The sequence below is a fragment of the Pogona vitticeps genome, chromosome 1 (assembly GCF_051106095.1).
Source record: "Pogona vitticeps strain Pit_001003342236 chromosome 1, PviZW2.1, whole genome shotgun sequence".
Taxonomy (NCBI): domain Eukaryota; kingdom Metazoa; phylum Chordata; class Lepidosauria; order Squamata; family Agamidae; genus Pogona; species Pogona vitticeps.
Window position 1 is genome coordinate 23,892,929 of NC_135783.1, and position 13,595 is coordinate 23,906,523.

Consider the following 13,595-nt stretch of genomic DNA (forward strand, 5'->3'; position numbering starts at 1 on the left):
ATTCCCTGGAAAAACCCCTGATGTTGGGAAAATGTGAAGGCAGGAGGAGAAGGGGACGACAGAGGACGAGATGGTTGGACAGTGTCATTGAAGCTACCAACATAAATTTGACCCAACTCCTGGATGCAGTGGAAGACAGGAGGGCCTGGTGTGGTCTGGTCCATGGGGTCACAAAGAGTCGGACACGACTAAACAACAATTAGGAATCAGGTGTCCTAGGTTCAAATCCTTGTCTCATCATGCAACTGACTAGGCAACCTTGGTTGAGTTATGTTCTTCCTGCCTAACCCCCCTCATAGGATTGTCTTGAGGAAATGGAAAGGCACACTGATATGCACACTACTTTGGGTTCACCAAATACAAAGCAAGGAGAGAAGTGTAACAAATAAATAAGTAGGTGTTCCCAAAGTTAGGTGCTCCTGATATACCCCAACAATCTGTATACACCATTCCAGCTGCTAGGATTCACAGAAGTGATAAGCTGATCCATAAAGCAACACCAGAAGTTTGAGGCACTGGCAGAACTGACAAAAGTCCAACCCGAAAGGTCAGAGTTTTGGCTTATTGCCTGTCTATCCAATGTGAGCAACTGAACATTAAAACTACAGTCAGTTTTACTGGAGGGCAACTACACAGAGGAGCTGGATACTGGCAACCATGGCAACATTCCACTTCTGTTGCAATCTGCCACTGGAAGAGACAGTCAAGGCATCTTCAGTGGCCCAATATGGTCTATGACTTGCTCTCTAAGCACAGGTGCCATACATATTAAATACAGTGTAGTACTACTTTAGTAATTATCAACTGAAATCTACTACTCTACAATTCAATTCAAGCAAGCTATAATCTTAAAGGAAGTTATAAATGTTATTACAACAAAAACTGCAGTTTTTTAATTTTCACATATTCTCAATATTACAAAGAAGTATCAATTGTTCATATAACTATATTAGGAGGGGATCACATTGCCAATATATGCTACTGGATTTTCATTTTAGCTATTAGGTTTTGCCTCTGTCTACTGTGCTGAAAACATAGGGCCAAACTGTAAATAGGCTGATCAGTGGAATCAAAAGGCAAAGCAACTCTTGACTGTCATCTGTGCACCCAAGATCTTGCATACATACACAAATATACAACCCTGCCTTTAAGATTAATTGTGTGTGTACAGTATTCTTTACCCTAATATCCAATTCTGGGAAAGAGAAGATTATATTCCTTTCTAGAGTCACCATTTTCCATTTATTCAACAGTTTTAAGCAAGTCTTACGGGGAAACAAACTTTTCCTATTTCCTCTCTAGGAAACAAAACTTAATCTAGGAATGGTATTCTGCCTACATTTCACTCGTTAGAAGAGCCAAACTTTTTCTATACTCTCTGCAAATGATGTTCCAAACTAAACAACTGTCTTTTTATTCTCTCTAGGGGCTTCTAGAATCTGCATCCTAGGTATCCCTGGTAACAGCAACCAGTCAGCATAATATCCCATGAGACTGGCCAAGTTAACTGTGCTATAAAATGTATTGTAGGACCTTTTCCTTCACACTTGTCCCCAAATACCAGGACTTCAAACTTCTAATTATAGAAATAAGAGAAACTAAAAGGAAACAAAATTGTGGTCCCGCAGATCAGTGAGCATACCGGTACAATGCCTTCCTCTATCACATCTCACTGATACACAGAGTATTTTCCACAAATAATTGTAAGTTACATTAGCACTGTAGAAGAGGAAACTTTCAAGTCACTTATGCTAGTTTTTAAAAAGAGTGAAAAAGAACAGATTTACATAATGGTTTGTAGTCCACCTCCCACATTTACCTCAGAGAAGCTAACAAAAAAATTAAGCATACAGTAGTACCTCAGTTTACAAATGCCTTGGTAAACGTAATTTTCGGTTTACGAATGAAAACCCATTGAAAATAATGCCTCTGTTTATGAATGTAATGCGTCCTCTGGGATGTTTCATATTGTGAAAAATTCATAAACCAAGGTAACACTGTACATTATTGCATTTCATTGTATTTCTATGCTGCCCCATTAGTACATAATCACTATTCTGGGTGGTGAAAGAAAATTAAACCCAAGAAACAACCAGAACAATAAACTAAACAATAATGTAAAAACCAAAAAAGGAAGGGCACATCAAATGCATCTTTTTGGCACTTAAAAAGGAGAAGAATAGAATAGCAGGGCAGAAACAAAAAGAATAATAGGAGGCTACCCTCAAATGCATCTCTAAAGAGCACTGTTTTCAGCAGCCTCTTAAATGTGGCCAGGGAGGGGGCCAGACACAGCTCAACCAGGAGTTGATTCTAGAGAATAGGCACCACCACCAAGAAGGCTCAGCTTCTAGCTTATGTTTTCTTGACCTCCTTTGGCATGACCGAGGAGCATTGCCTGAATGGATCTGGTGGTGTGGGTGAATCATCTTGGAAAAAGGCAATTTGCTAAGTAACAGGGTGCCAAATCGTGTAGGGCTTTACATGTGAGTATAAATACATTGAACTTGACCAAAAAGAGGTAAGCCTGTTAATATTAACATTTGGCAGTTTGACCAAAAACATTAGGTGAAGTTTTTAAAAACTTAAACGTTACAGAAATAAAGATAATTCAAAAGTTTTACAATAATTTATCCCTGTCTCCCTCTACACACACACACGCACACACACACACATTATTGTAAAATGTATGATTATCTTTATTCGTGCTGTATATCAGTGGTTCTTAACGTGGACGATAATGCCCCCAGGGGGCGATTTCATTTTTCAGGGGGGCGGTAGAACGAAAAGGGGCGGTGTGGGGGCACTGGAGCAGAAGGGGGCGGTAGGGGGGCGCTGGAGCAAGCCAAACCTGTGAAGATGGCTGCAGCCTTTTTACAATGTGCATGAATATATATTTTCCTCCAATCTTAATTAATTAATTTATTTATATTCATTTATTTATTTAACTTATATGCCGCCCATACTACCCGAAGGTCTCTGGGTGGCTTACAGCATTTAAAATACAATAAAAAGGCAAAATAAAAGGGCAAAAATAATTAAAATGCAATTAAAATATATATTCTAAAAATTTAGTTTCAGAGTTTTCATCTTGAAATTTTTAGTTCCTGCATTGCGGTTTGTTTTTATGCCCTTTTTAATTTCTTTTTGCGTCTTAAAATTCGCTTGCAACTAAATCATTAAATGTTACTTTTTGGGGGCACTTCATTTTTTTGGAATTGAATTTTATTTTCAGGGGTCATTGGATGTAAGTGTCTTAAATAAATAAATAAATAAATAAATAAATAAATAAATAAATAAATAAGAAAGATATCATCTTGAAACTGATTCTTGTACATACATTACATTACATATCAGACAATGGTCCTTGCCACTGATGGTTGCCTCTGTTGTTTAGCTCTAGCCGCCTAAAGTGGTCATATCGACCAGATAGGCGGGGTATAAATAAAATAAAATAAAATAAATAATTTTTGTACGTGCCTCCCAGCATAGCAAATAATGATATAAAGAAGATTTCTTACACTGTTTGGTTTGTCTTTGGTTATTAATCTAAGCTGTCCTCACTACAACTTTGCTGACATATGACTTCATATGGAAATTAGAAAGTAATCTGTCATCCCCAGAACAGTATTGCCCGACGGTATAGAAGTCAAATAGGGAGTCAACTAACCAGCATGCTAACACACACATATATGTACAATGATCAAAAGTCACAAAAGCAGCAGTGAAAAAAATAGACTAATAAATAAAACCTACTAAAAACTACTACTACAAAAGAAAAGGACTTAAATCTCCTAAACATCACTATACCCATAGGAAAATAGCATGTATTTTGGCTTAGGCCAAATACACATGTCCAGATAAAACTTTATCTGGGTGTTAAGATCAAGAAAGTTCATGTGGCAATTATTCACCAAAATTCAAAAGACATCAGAAGCAGATTTTAGCCAAATGATAAAGCACAAATGTGTTGATAAGTTAAAGGGCTTAAATCTAGCCTGCTTAAGATTTAAAATGACAAATAGCAAGCATGGAAAAGAAGTTATGTTCAAGTAGAACACTCTAGTAAGAAGAAAAGCATTTTTCATACAAAATATACTGGTCATAACAGCAAGATAACATCTGCATTAATAAGGAGCTTAGATTGAAACATAATAGGAAAGTAGAAAGGAAAGATAAAGAGAAGCCAAAATTAGTTACATTTAAATGGGATATGAGACTAAACAGAGAACCAGCGAAAACTCAGCAATATGATCTGAATGTCAAGAAAAATAATGCAGAAATTAAAAGATCAAAGATAGGAAAGGCAGAGTGGAAAGCAGAGCCATTTACCATTCTGATTAGCATTAATACTGAACAAATATTTATGCATCACAAAGTACTAAATTCAACAACAGAGCTAACTAAAACCAAACTGTCAGATGCAATGACACTTGAGTTTGTCATGCACAACAAACACCATTCATTCAAATGGGTATACTTTAAATTGTACAACAGCAAATTTAGCCCATAGGATATGTTGTAGGCAAAATATATTTTACCAGTATGCCACTTTTAAGGCTTGTTTTAGCTGGATAACAATGTAAAAACCTTAATTGTAAGAAAGAACGTCACTATAAGGGAAAAATCTACAGAAAACAGCGGGGAGCCATTTTTTTTTTACCCGGCGGCCATTTTGAAACCACCGATCAGCTGTAGGAAAATAGGTTCGTCATCACTGGCGTTAGGAAGAACAACCTTCAGAACACAGCCAAATAGCCCGAAAAACGCAAAACAACCATTAGTATCACAGTTTATTCCCAAAATCTGAATCCCAGTCTTTCTGCTCCTGGTCCTACTTTGACTGAGACACCAAACAAAAGGTCTTACAAACAAAAGACTGGGTTTCTTTATTGAGTTCATCAATCCATCTCCTGTGCAGTCTTCTTTTTCTCCTACTGCTTTGCACTTTTTCCTGCATTGCTGCCTTTTCGAGTGAGCTTGTCTTCTTATGATGCCACTGTAGTACAGTAACCATTGTTTGGTTACTTTAGCTTGTAGTGAAAGTCCACACTTAATTTGCTTTACTTATTTTTCTGACAAGTCATGCTATCTGTAAAACTCTTTTCCAACACTACATTCAAATAAGTAAAATGTGTGTATACACTTTATGTAGTGTATAAAATGTGCATTAAAAGTCTGCACTCCTATATATAGACACTTTTCTGAGGTGGTTTACTTTGGAGGAAATTAGTCCAGGATTTCAATGTACTTGATAAGCTTTATAAATGTTGCTGTTTAGCCGCTAAGTCGTGTCCGACTCTTCGTGACCCCATGGACCAGAGCACGCCAGGCCCTCCTGTCTTCCACTGCCTCACGGAGTTGGGTTAAATTCATGTTGGTAGCTTCGATGACACTGTCCATCCATCTCATCCTCTGTCATCCCCTTCTCATCTTGCCTTCACACTTTCCCAACATCAGGGTCTTTTCCAGGGAGTCTTCTCTTCTCGTGAGATGGCCAAAGTATTGGAGCCTCATCTTCAGGATCTGTCCTTCCAGTAAGCGCTCAGGGTAGATTTCCTTCAAAATGGATAGATTTGTTCTCTTTGCAGTCCAGGGGACTCTCAAGAGTCTCCTCCAGCACCACAATTCAAAGGCATCAATTCTTCGGCAGTCAGCCTTCTTTATGGTCCAGCGCTCACTTCCATACATCGCTACTGGAAAAACCATAGCTTTGACTAGGCGGACTTTTGTTGGCAAGGTGATATCTCTGCTTTTTAAGATGCTGTCTAGGTCTGTCATTGCTTTCCTCCCAAGAAGCAGACATCTTTTAATTTCATGGCTGCTGTCACCATCTGCAGTGATCATGGAGCCCAAGAAGGTAAAATCTGTCACTGCCTCCATATCTTCCCCTTCTATTTGCCAGGAGCTGATGGGACCAGTGGCCACGATCTTAGGTGTTTTTTTTTATGTCAAGCTTCAGACCATTTTTGGCGCTCTCCTCTTTCACACTCGTTAAGAGGTTCTTTAATTCCTCCTCACTTTCTGCCATCAGAGCAGCATCGTCTGCATATCTGAGGTTACTGATATTTCTTCTGGCAATCTTAATTCCACCTTGGGATTCCTCCAGTCTGGCCTTTTGCATGATGTATTATGCATATAAGGTAAATAAGCCGGGGGGGGGGGGGAATATACAGCCTCGTCATACTCCTTTCCCCATTTTGAACTTATCAATTTTTCTATATCTAGTTCTCACTGTTGCTTCCTGTCCCACATATAGATTATTCAGGAGAGGGATAAGGTGGTCAGGCACTCTCGTTTCTTTAAGAACTTGCCATAGTTTGCTGTGGTCCACACAGTCAAAGGCTTTTGCGTAGTCAATGAAGCAGAAGTAGATGTTTTTCTGGAATTCTTTGGCTTTCTCCATAATCCAGCGCATGTTAGCAATCTGGTCTGTAGTTCCTCTGCCCCTTTGAAATCCAGCTTGTACTTCTGGGAGTTCTTGGTCCACATACTGCTGAAGTGTACCTTGGAGGATTTTGAGCATAACCTTTCTAGCGTGGGAAATGAGTGCAATTGTACAGTAGTTGGAGCATTCTTTGGCATTGCCCTTCTTTGGGATTGGGATGCAGACTAATCTTTTCCTATCCTGTGGCCACTGCTGAGTTTTCCAAACTTGTTGGTTTATTGAGTGTAGCACCTTAACAGCATCATCTTTTAAGATTTTAAATAGTTCAACTGGAAAGCCATCACCTCCACTGGCCTTATTGTTAGCTGTGCTTTCTAAGGCCCACTTCACTCTCCAGGATCTCTGTCTCAAGGGCAGCAACCACACTATCTGGGTTGTCTGGGTGCTGCATATGTTGCTCTCAAACTAACAGCATATGGGCCAAGGTTTGGCAAATTATCAGCATGCATACAACATCAAAAATCACACTGTGCAAAAACATGCCGAGTATCCTTATCAAAAACCCATACATATAATTATTTTAAAAGTTTGTATAAATTATCTGGCTTGTATTACTCAGTTTCCATTTACTAGAGTTAATTGTTATTTTTCAACAAAGAAATATTTGTATCATTGAAAGTTCTGTTATGTTTTTCTTTGAGGACAAAAGGTGATGATCAGTTCAGACAACTGTATGAATTGTTTTTTTTTTCTAAAATAAAACATCAGTATTCAGATTTAATTGCAGTGTTGGAACTTCGAAAGAAATAATTTGGTTTTGTTTCTCCGTTTGGGCACTCGAGCTCAAAAAGGTTCGCCATCACTGCCCTAGACCATCATATTGGGGAAAAGCAGAAGCCAAGGAGTGGAGATGAAGACTGAGAGAGGAAAAGGAGAAGATAGAAAGAGAGAGGAAAGAGGTTGACATGGAGAGTGAGGGAAATGCAGAAGGACTACCAGGAGCACCCTGGAAGACCGGGTGGGTGGACGACTGGGACGAAGACACCATGTCCCTGCGGGACCAGCGGTAGACCTGAATTTGTCTATAGACTGGCTGGGTCTCTGGAAAGTAGCTGAAAAGGACCCGTTCTTAGATGAAGAATGGAAGCCCCTGACTGACCCGTTGTCAGAAGGAGAAAGATGTTGGGATAACTCTGTTGACACTGGTTATTTGTTAAACACTCCAATAAACCTTACTCCTGTTTCTAAAATGAAGAGATTTCCTTATTTATTTGAACGAAGAGCTAAAAATCGAACCCTCACACTATGGTGTACTTGTTACACCAGTCTAGTGCCTTGATTCAACTGGCATAACCCGACTGGTGTGAATTTCAGCTCTGAGTTGCTGCAAATTTTAAAATGTGCTAAGTATTTACTACTACAGTACATACAAGTTATATAACCTGGCACACAACAACACCTAACATATTTAACTTTCAGGAATTCATATTTAAAATTTAACCCAATGGGGTTATACCAGTACTGTTTTTCTTCTGTAAAGACAAAGCAAAATATTTTTCTACACAGCACAGTTACTGCAGAATCTGCTACAGAAAGATGCAGTAAGGGCCATTAGATTAGATAGAACTAAATGTAAGTTAAGCAAACTCATGAAGAGTGAAGTTATCTATGATTCCTATACATGACAACCATATACTATTTCAATATCAGAAGCAATATGGCTCTGAGTAACAGTTATATGGCAACAGCAAGGAAAGACTATTTTCCTCATGTCTTTCTTGTGAGTTTCTCATATACACCTTGTTAGCTACTGTGGGAAAGAGGATTGTGAACAAGAAACGTCTTTGTTCTGATCCAGCAGGACTCTTCTTGTTCTCAGGCAGAAAGCTGAACAGAAAGCAAATTAGGGAAGTAACCAGAGAATAAAAAACCAAGACAGCACAACACGTGACATATGTACTCAGATGTAAAGTTCCATGGAACCTCAGTAGGTAAGTGTGTATCTACAGTTTAGACAGAGTACTGAAACAAGCGTGGCAGTCAACAGCAGCCAAGAAGTAGAACTATAATACAATAAAGGATAGATATGATTTGAATTAAATTTATCAATTCTTTTTATTTAAATTGTGATTTAAATCCATTTAATTTTTTTTAAATCATTTCTTTTTACCCACCCTACAATAAAGGCAAGGTAACAAAAAGACATGTTTGAAAGTTGTTTGTGATGATTAATCAGAGGAGAATATTATTCTCATATCTTGGCACTGGATTCCATTCTCTTTTCATATTGAAGTATGACCTGTACCACATCTGTTTATGAAAACCTTTTTAAGTGAAATATTGCCAAGATGCTATAAGCCTTGTTTGCTGAAATGTTATCAGGGACATACCATATTTTTCTGTGTATAAAATGACACTTTTTCCTGAAATAATTAGAGGAAAAATTGAGTGTCATTTTATACATGGAAAGAAGCAGTTGCAGGTGCACTCGAGCACATCTTCCTGCCGCCGCTGCCCAAATTGCCTCTTCCAGAGCTCATGGCTTGTCCCCTCTGGTGGCCCCGAGGAGGAGGCAAAGGAGCATTCACACGCGCTCGGACCACCTCTTGCTGCTACCTTCCCCGCCCACCCGATTACCTCCTCCAACATGACTGCCAAGGCTCACCTCCAGCTCATGTCGCCCGCCTTGTCCCCTCCGGTGGAGGAGGCAAAGGTGGAGGCAAAGAGGCATTCGCGTGAGCTCAGGCGCCTCTTTCTGCTGCCACCTCCTCCCACAATCTCCTTAGGGCAGGGGACAAGGCAGCGACGTGAGCCCCGGCAGTCAGCAGTTACACTGGAGGAGGTAATCGGGCGGGCGGCAGAGACAGCAGCAGCAGGAGATGGAGGTGGAGGGGCAGTTGCCCTTAACTGCTCCGCCTCCATCAAGGGTCAAAATTAAGGGGTCATTTTATACATTGGAGGGTTGTATACACGGTAAAATATGGTAATATAACCGGATATTGTTCAATGTGGTCAGTTCTTCTACACGCAACTAATGTAGCAAAAAGAGATGCTATACATTTTGTCTAAGGGTTTCAGATGTAGAAATTGTTGTTTAGTCATTAAGTCTAAATGGCATGGGGCCTGGATACCTGAAGGACCGCCTCTTTCCATATGAACCTACCTGGCAGTTAAGATCTAGCCAGGTGGCCCTTTTAAAAGAGCCGTCCCTCAAGGAGGTAAGAGGGATGGCTTGTAGACAAAGGGCCTTTTCGGCAGCTGCCCCCAAACTATGGAATGCCCTCTTGACTGAGATTCATCTGGCGCTGATGACATTTAGGCACCAGGTCAAAACTTCACTGTTCCAGAAGGCTTTTAATTGAAATAATATCAACTGAGGGTCCTGATGGCAATTTTTAGAGTATCTTTTTAAATTGTATTTTAATTGTTTTATCTTTTTATTGTATTTTAATTGTTGTAAGCTGCCCAGAGACCTTTGGCTAGACCCCTGGTCTACAGGTAGGGCTGCAGCTGAGTGATAGGACACCTGCTTTGAATGCAGATGAACCTAGATTTAATCCTTGCCATCTTCAAGTAAGGCAGAAAAATTACTATCTGAAACCATTGCTTGTCAATATCAACAAGACTACAGTACATGCACCAGAGCTCTGGCTCAGTCCAAAAGGCTGCTATATTTTCCTATGACTACAATATGCTAATTTTTATCCAATCTGAAAACACACTATGGAAAGGGAAACATTCTGATATGTACCACAGGAGCTCAATGACATCACGTCAAAAGAACGCTGATCAAATCTGTTTTCTGCCATGAACTGACAAGATGGGCCACGGGCAAGCCATACTCCTTTAGCTTCAATCTTTCATCTTCAATACAGGAATGATACAATTAGTTAAACTTATAGGTTTATAAAGTTATCATTCATGTACTTGTCAACCACTCTACCCCCCTCAAAAATAAAGTACTAAACCTAGACAACACTTTGTCAAGGAATTACATGAAGCACTCTTTTATTTTCTAGTACAGTATTTGTTGCTTAATGGAACAGTGGAAACACAGCAGCCTTCCAACTGTTCCTGGACAGAAGCTATCCTCAGGTCCTAGTCAGTACATGGAGCTGCACCCCCAACAACACCAGAAGCATCACACACTCCCCTATCCCTTCCTTAAATGGAGTAAGTTCTCCAAAGATTGGCACTGTAATAAAGAAATGATGTAAGGCTCTTTTTAAAAAGTCAAGAGTTGCTTTCAGTTTTATTTACACATAAGGTAGCACGTGCAAGGACTTAGATTTAATGTTTCATGAAAACTAAATATACACAATATGTATTTTTGCTGAACTCGTTTGTCTTACCAGCGTTTCAGCTTTGCTCCAAGAATCATGATAGCACCAATATGCCTTATATCCTAACATTAAGCTAAGAATTATAACTAGCCTGAGATCACTGGAAAAGTTTCACAGATAAAGAAAACCTTGAATTTATATCCTTCAAACTAACTTCTGATAGTCTCTGCTACTACACTCTTACTATACTAATGTTGGGAGTGAGAGTTAGTATGGAGTACGTACTCAGCACTAAACCACTAGTCCTGTATTGTTTTACTTCAGACTGCTAATGGTTGTTATTGTTGACTACTGATCAAATTAAGACTTTCATGCTTTTGCTAGAGGGTGGGCTACACTGACTATAAACAACTGTTGTATCATCTCGTGAGAAAGTACTTTATAAAACTTGAAACAGATTGGAAAGTAAAAGCATACATCACTGATTATTTTATCCAAAAAGTGAATCAAGATTTATAGATAGCAGCAAACAGTAATTATGTAGTATGATAAGCTAGCAATAAGCAGTGTGGTACTTCTGTTACAATGCACATACATTATTTCTTTGAGTACTTCATGCAATGACAAAGTAAGTAAATGACAGTTTTTCAAGTTTCTGTTTTTGAAGCTTGCTCCCTGAATTAAAAGCCAAATTCGAAATGATGGCAATGCTTCCGGACTTCACTTTGATACTGTGATATCACAGTCATGGCATGATCCAAACTGGCTGGAATCAAATTACAAGGCAGCTGAAGCTGAATGTTATCCTCTTAGGAACAAACCAATGATACAAGTCCCATTAAATAGTTGATGAGTAAGTGACAAAATATAAGCATGTGATGGGATCATTAAAACTTCGATCTTGTCTATGGCCACATATCTGAAGTCTGTGGCAGGAACAACCTCATGGAGCTGGAAAGCATGAGATAGGCTCCTCCCCCCATTATTTGGTACCTGCGGATTCAACAGTGCAATTTTGCTTGGTCCCCAACAACCCTAGCCAATTTTAAACAGTGAATAATTGTTCAAAATGTCTAGATCAGAAAACCTAGCCATTTTGATAACCTTTTAAAACATTTAAATTTGGTAGGGATGCTGAAATTTAAAAAAAATGCTCTGTGGGCAATATACAGTACAGCCGACAGAGAGCAACCAGTAACACAAATAAGAATGTTCCTTCTAATTCAACAAGGCCATGAATGACTTTGACCCACTCTCCACATCTAGGCTATTAATCATACCCATTTTTACTACAACAGCTCCTTAGTTCAGAAGTTAACACCTAAAAAACCACCAAACACTCATCTCAAAATGGGTATTAAAGAGATAACACAGATCTACTACAGACCCCTGAAAACAGGCCCCAAACTGTAACCAACCAGATATGAAAACAAGACACTGTATACAGAACTCACAGCAGCTATTTTCAACTTTCTCAGATTCAGAATCAATTTTAATTTCAAAGCCCAGTCACAGAATACATTTTCTATAAATATTACCAGGAGAGCTAATGGGCATACCCAGGTAGGGTTTATTCTCATGTACATCAATAGTTCTTGAAATGTAAGAATAGCTCAGGACAATGTACCCTCTAATTTTCAGCCCCACTGGGTGGGCTCTGCCTCTCTCTCATATGACTCTTCCCCTCGCATGGGGTTCCCTTGCAAGAGGAAACAAATGAGCTGAAAACAATCACTGTGCAGAGGAGGAGGAAAGAAGCACAAAGGGAGGCGGAGTCGAGTCTGCCTTAGAGGGAACCTTGGTTGAGAAAACTGTTATGGCCAGAACCTAGACCTTTAGATGTATTAAAACTAAAGAAGGGAAACATACTTAATTTACATTACTCATCCTAACTCTGACTGCAATGATGAAGCCAAATGTAACAAAACAGGAAGGATTCTCTTGCAACTTCTCAGAGCTACCAACATACAGTATGCTGCTTAAAGTTATAGCATTAAACAACTACTACAAGAAGTGTGGAAATTGCACCTGATGGCAAACTGAGCTGACATCAAAGAGGTGAGAAAGCAAGTTCTACTGACATATTTGCAGCATTAACGTCTTGAGCTGAAATCACAACAAGATCTTCACTACCAAGTTTAAGAATTCCTTCATGAGGGAAAAATGGCCCCGAAGCCAAATTTTCACTAAGTTAACATAGACCAAACCAGCTGCAATCCATCAAAAGCACGGAGGATTTGAAACAATTTTTAAAAAATGTAAATGAATTTTTTAACAATCTACATTTTTAAAACAGTGATTTAAATCAAGGTAATTTTTAAAAATCATTGGTTTTTAATCCACTCTGACTGGAAGAAAGACTTGCTCTGCTGAAATCTCAAGCAAAGAAACATGAGGCACCTAGTAGTAAATCAACAACTTCCAAGTATAATTTAAAAGGCTATAAATTAAAACCCTATTCGGCTACAAATTCAGCAAATATTTTGTACCTGTTTAGAAAAAAATTGTTTGTGTTATTTGCAAAGAGAATAAATAAAAGAAACTCCTTTTTTCACATTTCTGACATATAGGTTAAGCCAGTGGTTCTTAACCTGGGCGATAATGCCCCCCAGGGGGCGATTTCATTTTTCAGGGGGGCGGTAGAACGAAAAGGGGTGGCGTGGGGGTGCTGGAGCAGAAGGGGGCGGTAGGGGGCGCTGGAGCAAGCCAAACCTGTCAAGATGGCTGCAGCCTTTTTACAATGTGCATGAATATGTATTTTCCTCCTATCTTAATTTAGTTTCAGAGTTTTCGTCTTGAAATTTTTAGTTCCTGCATTTTATGCCCTTTTTATATTTCTTTTTGAGTCTTAAAATTCGCTTGCAAGTAAATCATTAAATGTTAATTTTTGGGGGCATTTCATTATCTTGGAATTGAATTTTGTT

General features: G+C 39.0%; 1 protein-coding gene across 5 annotated transcripts in view; it reads right to left on the reverse strand.

Moving 5' to 3' along the window:
* Window positions 1–13,595, reverse strand: part of PPM1B (protein phosphatase, Mg2+/Mn2+ dependent 1B) — a 66,878-nt gene that overhangs the window by 43,665 nt on the left and 9,618 nt on the right. The gene's annotated exons all lie outside the window — the stretch shown is intronic.